Source organism: Limulus polyphemus, unplaced genomic scaffold (genome assembly GCF_000517525.1).
Source record: "Limulus polyphemus unplaced genomic scaffold, Limulus_polyphemus-2.1.2 Scaffold4575, whole genome shotgun sequence".
Lineage (NCBI taxonomy): Eukaryota > Metazoa > Arthropoda > Merostomata > Xiphosura > Limulidae > Limulus > Limulus polyphemus.
The window spans coordinates 31,052-38,526 of NW_013670185.1; the positions used below are offsets into that span (position 1 = coordinate 31,052).

General features: G+C 36.4%; 1 long non-coding RNA gene across 1 annotated transcript in view; it reads right to left on the reverse strand.

Annotated features, from left to right (window-relative positions):
• Nucleotides 1-2,473: 2,473 nt before the first annotated feature.
• The window catches only part of LOC111088849, a 34,419-nt gene continuing 29,417 nt past the window's right edge, over nucleotides 2,474-7,475 (reverse strand). The window contains exon 3 of the long non-coding RNA XR_002613241.1: nucleotides 2,474-2,828. This is a non-coding gene — a long non-coding RNA (uncharacterized LOC111088849). The remainder of the gene's footprint in view (nucleotides 2,829-7,475) is intronic.

A 7,475-nucleotide genomic window follows, 5' to 3' on the forward strand; every position in this document is an offset into this window, starting at 1 on the left:
GGGGGGCGTTATTATTGTTAATACTACTGTTATTCTTATCATTGTTACTACTATTAATATTATTGCCCCCCAGTAGCACAGCGGCATGTCTACGGACTTACAACGCTAGAATCCGGGTTTCGATACCCGTGGTGGGCAGAGCACAGATAGCCCATTGTGTAGCTTTGTGCTCAATTACAAACAAACAAACAAACAAAATTAATATTATTAAGTTTTCTGCAGCTGTGTTTAGTAGAGTGGAATGTACTGTATTATCATTTAACCTTGAAAACATTTGGCTACCCTATTTAAACTTGTTGGTTTTCAAAGTTTTAAGTTTTTAAACTTGCATGTTATTCACAAACAGTGACGCCAGAAAGACATTATTAACGACAAAAATCTTGACTCTGTTGGATAAAACGACATTATCTTGTTCATTGTATTCCCAGAGTCTTGAATGGCGACTTATCGTCGTTCTGTAATAATCACTAATATACTCTTCAATACTCTATCCAAGATGGTAACTACTCTAGTCATTTTATTCTGCATTTGCTGAAGTGATTTTATTAACAAATAAATGCACGACTGCCCTGTTCTATACTTCTTCACAGATATAAAAACCATAAAAAAATCTAGTTTCTCTCAGTGGCGTAGCCTGGCCTTTAAAGTTGCTCAGGCACCACCAGGGGCATGCTCACATTGCAGAAAGCTCTGATACGTTTGTATGCGTGCATAGAATCTGCTTGAGTCTGTGGCCAAAGAAAGAAAATGTTCTGGCACTGCATCGAATGCAATTACATCAAACACCAGTTGTTTTCTTTTTAAATAAACAATTAACTAAGTTATCCTTCTACGCATGGGGAACGTTTCATCTTCCAAACTAAATTATAAGCTTAATTACATCCTAACGAGTGGATACGTCAAATCATTGATTATTTGCTCTTTCTTCACACTTCGCACCACCCCTACTACAACAAAGTAGTTTTTACGCTTCCAATACTTTAGGTCGTTTCTCGCTCAAATATTGGCCGGGCACGTGTCCGGTTGTATGTTGTCAATGGCGATACTTTTCTCTGACGACGCACCTTCTGTTCACTTTTACAACATAAAACATTGCTCATTTTCATGACAGTAAACTCCGTGTAACATAAAAACTGCATTTATCTCGTGGACAGAAGCATTCTTTTTCCTGAAATGGCCCTTAATTTTTAATTTCATATTGCATAAAAAAAGGTTTGAAAATCGACCAATAAGCCGGAGTGCTTTCGAAAAATGGATTCTTATATCTCCTGAGAATAAAATCTTATATCTCCTGAAAATAAAATCTCTATTTCGATTTCAATATATTTAAAAAACAAAAATTTTGATCTTCTGTGTTTTATATATATTATTATCATGACTGCATGAAAAAGTAAAAGTAGTAAATTAGACGTGATGCTCCAGTCTAACTTGGATATCTTCACTACTTTTAATGAAGAACATTCAGTTAATTTACATAACTGACTGCAAGGGCATTTAAAAGTAATTTCTTTCTGCTGTATGGACGTTTTAAGACACACCCAGGAACACCATACAAGTCAACTCATCAGCTGTTGACTGTGTGTAGCCAGAAGCTTGAGAAATACCACACGCGACAGAGACGCCGACAGTTTCCCAGAATACCTTTTTTTTCACATACACGTTTTTACAAAAGGAAAACTACGATGCCGATGATTTTTTCAGGCTAGTAAGGTCATTGGACAATCTGAGAAAACTGTACGTCTGTGAACATTAAGACAGATTATGACACATAACAATGAGAATGTTAAATAAAAAAGATAAAACCGACAGATTAAATAGACAAAGAATAAATACATACGAACAGAGAAATGTAAAAAAAGACGATTACACAAGCACAAGGATGGTGATCAAAGTAACCACGCCTTATAGAAAATACTTTTCTTTTGATGCACATGTGGCCACAATGAAAAATATGAGAAGCCTTTTAGTAGCTGCGATTTAAAGACAGCATAGACACGCTCTATTCGTTGTCGTCTTTTCTGATCAAGCCCTACGATACAAGTAACGTCAAATAAAACTTCTCAGATTTGCTGGTAAAAAGAGATTTTGGGGATTTGGTGAATGTAAGTGGCCGTTGGTTCTCAGGGAATACTGAATTAAATGGACAAGAAATTGTTGACCAACTGACAAAAAAAAGTACTAAAACCAAGAACAGGGCGAACTCTTGATTGACAAGTAAATGAAACTAAGCCATTAAAAAGATTAAGACAATATTTAAGCAAAAAAAAAGTGAACTGCAAACTTCAACAATTTATACACAACCAGTAAAATGAACTGTAAATTTAGACTATGCATGCGAGTTGCTAGGCAACTGTAAAGAATCTGATCCTTGAGTTGCTAGGCGGCATTTGGTAACAAATCTGGCCAGTGAGTTGCTAGGCAACTGTAGCAAATCCAGCTGCGAGTTGCTAGACGACATAGATTAACAAATCTGGACAGAGGCTGTCAGTATATTCAAAACACTGTATGGTTTTTCTTCTAAAAATACAATGGCATTTATTATGCAACGTTATCATAATATCTTATCGACAACCAGCGATCAAGAAAAAATGTGTAAAATTGTTTAATTAGCTGCTCTCCATCTGTTGATCCACAACGCATTTTTGATAGGGTGGGACTAAATGATAAGATCGCCGTCTCTAAACTTTCGACCATAAAAAAAAGGCAAAGTTCTTTGCGCTAGTAAGACAGCCCAATAACATGATACTTCCGGGAATTCTGTCGACTTTTCTCAGAACTACACGAGCCACGTGTGACGGGTTACAGACGAGGTCTCTACAGGTCAAGAGCTGGAAAAGAAAAAGAAAAGCGAGCGAAATAGGCTAGTTGTGTGTTGAGGACTAGAGGTCAGCAAAGAATACGATTACTAAACTGATAACAGACGGACATTACTGTAATATATGACGCACATCCTTCCCTTTCAAAACAACATTTTATAGTCAAGTTTTCGACAACGACCCCGTTGTCACTATTTTTTTAAATAATCCATTAATAAGTTTTTCTTTTGTTTCCCTTAAAATCGTAGTAACTATTTAACAGAAAACTAACTTCATAAAAACTGGATTTTTAAGCTTTTTCGGTATTATTTTACTGTATAATTGTTGTACGAATTACCATACGTAAATAAAGAAATATATGTACTATATCGACACAGTGGTTTGTTTGTTTGGAATTAAGCACAACGCTACACAATGGGCTACCTGTGCTCTTCCCACCACGGGTATCGAAACCCGGTTTCTAGCGTTGTAAGTCCGCAGACATGCCGCTGTGCCACTGGGTGGCCACAGTGGTGGAAAAGCTATTTATATTTTCAAATTACATAAATATCTGTTACGGTGTGAACTGGGTTAGATTAGTTACTGTAAGTTTTTATGAATTTTATTTAAGTCAGGATTAGTGTAAGGAATTTTTAACACTATTATTTATTTATTTATTGTAACACCAAAATTTCATTATTAATTTACTTAATTTTACCTGAATTAACCAACTCGTCATTCAGAAGAGCCGACAAACCAGCACGCTGTTCTTCTCCTCTTCCTATTATTATCAGTTAATGTTTGTTGGTTTTGTTTTGAATGCCAGGCCTTATAAATTAATGTTGGCTACAACATCACACTACTATACTACCTGTAATATCATTACATAAACTAGCTGAGGGTACCTGTTAAAGAAGCAAGCACTCTGTAAAGGACAATGTTAAATAAAATTTATTTTGTTCTTAAACTCCTAATGACCTCATCAGATACTAACTGCATACACTGCTTTGTGGAAGGTAATAATTGACTCATTTAACTGATTAAATACTTGTGTCTTTAAATTCAAAGCCAAATGTTTAATAAAAAAGGTGGAAAATATCAGGATGTTTTTAAACTTCTTTTCAGTTACCCTACCCAAAATTATGGTAATCGAACCAGTTAAATCTGGTTAATGATGATTACATTCCATCCTTACCCATAACACCATTAAGCTACGTGTATCATCACTATATAATGTTGGTTACATTATACCTTTAAACATCGCCACCCTATTAAGCTACGTGTATCATCATTATATAATGTTGGTTACATTACACCTTTAAACATCGCCACCCTATTATGCTACGTGTAGCATCATTATATAATGTTGGTTACATTCCATCCTTACCCATCAGACTATTATGCTACGTGTAGCATCACTATATAATGTTGGTTACATTCCACCTTTAAACATCGCCACCCTATTATGCTACGTGTAGCATCATTATATAATGTTGGTTACATTCCATCCTTACCCATCAGACTATTATGCTACGTGTAGCATCATTATATAATGTTGGTTACATTCCATCCTTACCCATCAGACTATTATGCTACGTGTAGCATCACTATATAATGTTGGTTACATTCCATCCTTACCCATCAGACTATTATGCTACGTGTAGCATCACTATATAATGTTGGCTACATTATACCTTTAAACATCGTCACATTCTTCTAATACTATATCACAAATACATCTAAACGAAATTTTTCGGCTACCTTCGATACTCTTCTAAAAATACTTTCTTTGTGTACTCACACACTTCGAACTTTATGTATTTTCTACAAAACGATATCAACCCAGATAAAGAGTTTTATATTACAACACGCGCGAAAAAAAATTCAACAATTTGTAACACAAAAATACCTTTGTTTTAAAGACAACCCCATTTTATTCTCTACTCCGCCCCCGAGAACGTGAAGATTAATTCGAAGAACTTATGAGTGAGAGCAAAGTACAAGATAGTACAATAAATTCCATTCGGTGTTTGGTCAAGCGGGCTTGTTGCTTTTGAAGCAGTGAAATGAATATTGGTTTCTACTACCATGGAAATAATTTTCAATTAACGTCACCTTTTAGCAAATCCCCCATCCCCCACCCCAAATATTACACACACACACAACATTTAATACACATGGTCGTGTTTAGATACTTGTTGGCTGTATCACAAAGTCGGACTACATCCAGTTCTTTTTATTGTTTGTTTTCAAACACGCCCTAAATGAGAATTAGAAATGAAAAAAAAATAGTTCGAAAATAAAAATAAAAACACGAAAACTTCCCTGGCTCATCAATCATTATGCTATAACATTTCTACTGTAACAACGGCAGAACGAACTTGGCATAAGTCACGTGACTCTTAATTCCTGCCACCTGTATTTAATCACCCTGCTTTCAACTTTTTGTAAAGACATGTACAACGAGTGATGCTGGACAGGAAAGAAACTCGAAACCGCTGTCGCAGCATGAGAAGGAATGTTCACAAAAACGCTACTGCTGACATCTGGTTTCATATTCGTGAAACTTTAGTTTCTGGTATAACAAGATGACTGGGAACGGGGACTTTATCCCCCATCCTACCCATGTAATCTTTCCCAAATTACTTCTCATGTTTCTTTATCTATACTATATAAAATTTCAGGGTTAAGCACAAATTAACCACAGGACAGATACTAACTCATATTGTACTTTTTTACAAAACCAAAAAAATCTTGCTTTAATCAAATGCCTTTAACTCTTCTTTTCTGTCGTTTGTTTGGAGTTCACACACACACACACACAAATGACAACTGCTTGTCTTCAATGTAGTTGTAAGAGAGCAAATTATAGAAACATTTAAAAAAACAATTTCTGAAACTTACACTCTAGAAATCTTTCCACGTCACCGTATGCTTGGTGTACGTGTCATGAATATTTATAACTTCACAATAACAGTTTGTTTGTCAACTTTCGCGCAAAATATACTTGAGGGCGCCCCCAGTGGCACAGCGGTATGTCTGCTAGAAACCGAGTTTCGATACCCGTGGTGGGCAGATCACAGATAGCCCTTTGTGTAGCTTTGTGCTTAACTACAAACTACTACTTGAGGGCTATTAGCACTAGCCGTCCCTAATTAAAAAATTATAGACTACAGGGAAGGCAGCTAGTCAACACCACCCACTGCTAATTCTTGCGTTACTCTCTTAGCAACGAACAGTGGGATTGACCGTCACATTATAGCGCCCCATGACTGAAAGGGTAAGATTGTTCGGTGAAGGGATTCGAAATTGCGATCAGCAGATTGCGACTCAAGCGCCCTAGCTGAATAAGTGAGTGAGGAATATATATTACTATAACTTACGTAATCACGATTGCAAGTTTAAAGACATTAGAACTGTCAGAAAAAAAGTTATATCGCCGGAGTTATACGGAATCATCCAATACTCAACAGAATATACGTTTACAAGAAACCCAAGGACCGTTGGATCATACATGCCCAACTATGAATATGCTTACAAAGGATGTTATTGTACAAGGAACTTGAAAATTTTCCTCTATGTTGATACTTAACCCTTGTATTAATAGAGTAACAACGTCTTTAGTTACACTTGGAGTAACAACAACCGTCTACGATACCGGAGTAATCTAGCAAGCCATAAGTGATGTTCATACCAAATAAAAACCTTTCTTGAAAATAACGACGTAGATATACGAAAAGTCAACATGGCAACGCCATAGTTCGTCGCATTTGTTTAATTAAAAGCTCCCTCTGGTATTGTTTTTTGAAAATACATCACAGGTACAAGGACCTTTAAACCATGCCCGTTTCTTGCGCCGCCTGGCGACATATATTAATTCCATTAAATATAAATAATGAATTACAAACTTCTACAGATTTTTTTCCCTACACAAGTTTGTTTGTAATTAAGCACAAAGCTGTACAATGGGCTATCTGTGCTATGCCCACCACGGGTATCGAAACGCGGTTTCTAGCGTTGTAAGTCCGCAAACATACCGCTGTGCCACTGGAGGGCTCCTACATAAGAAACAAGTTCATTCTTGCCTACATATATACTTATAGCTTGATATAGTAGCGCATAATGTAAGACTTTAAAAGGACATTTTGTTTCTTTAAATTACTAACACACACACACACCAGTGGCAAGCCCGGGTAAAACCATATTTCGATATCCACGTAATCTATTGTGCAGCTTTGCACTTACATGCAAACAACTTTCACTAATCACTTAACTTTTTTGAGTTAGCGCCCCCTAGTGAGAACTGTAAGCATTTTCATAAACACAAACATATCAAATTACATATATCAATGGAAAAAAAATCTGTAAATGATTTATAAGTACTCTATAGGAGTGCGGGCTGAAATGTCATCTAGAAACACCAACTGGTACTCCATCCATAAACACCAGTTAGCACACAGGTATATCAGTCATCCAGAAGCAGGCTATCTATGCTCTGCCCACTACCGGTATTGGAACCCGATGTTTAGCGTCATAAGCCTGCTGACTTACTGCCGAGCCACTGGGGAGTGACAATATGACATTAAATAAATCGGGAGGGGGAGGGGGTAGATAATCGTTTTTTGTGGCAAAGGTAATACCAGCCAAACGTAATGTATTTTTGGTGGTAAAATAACTTTA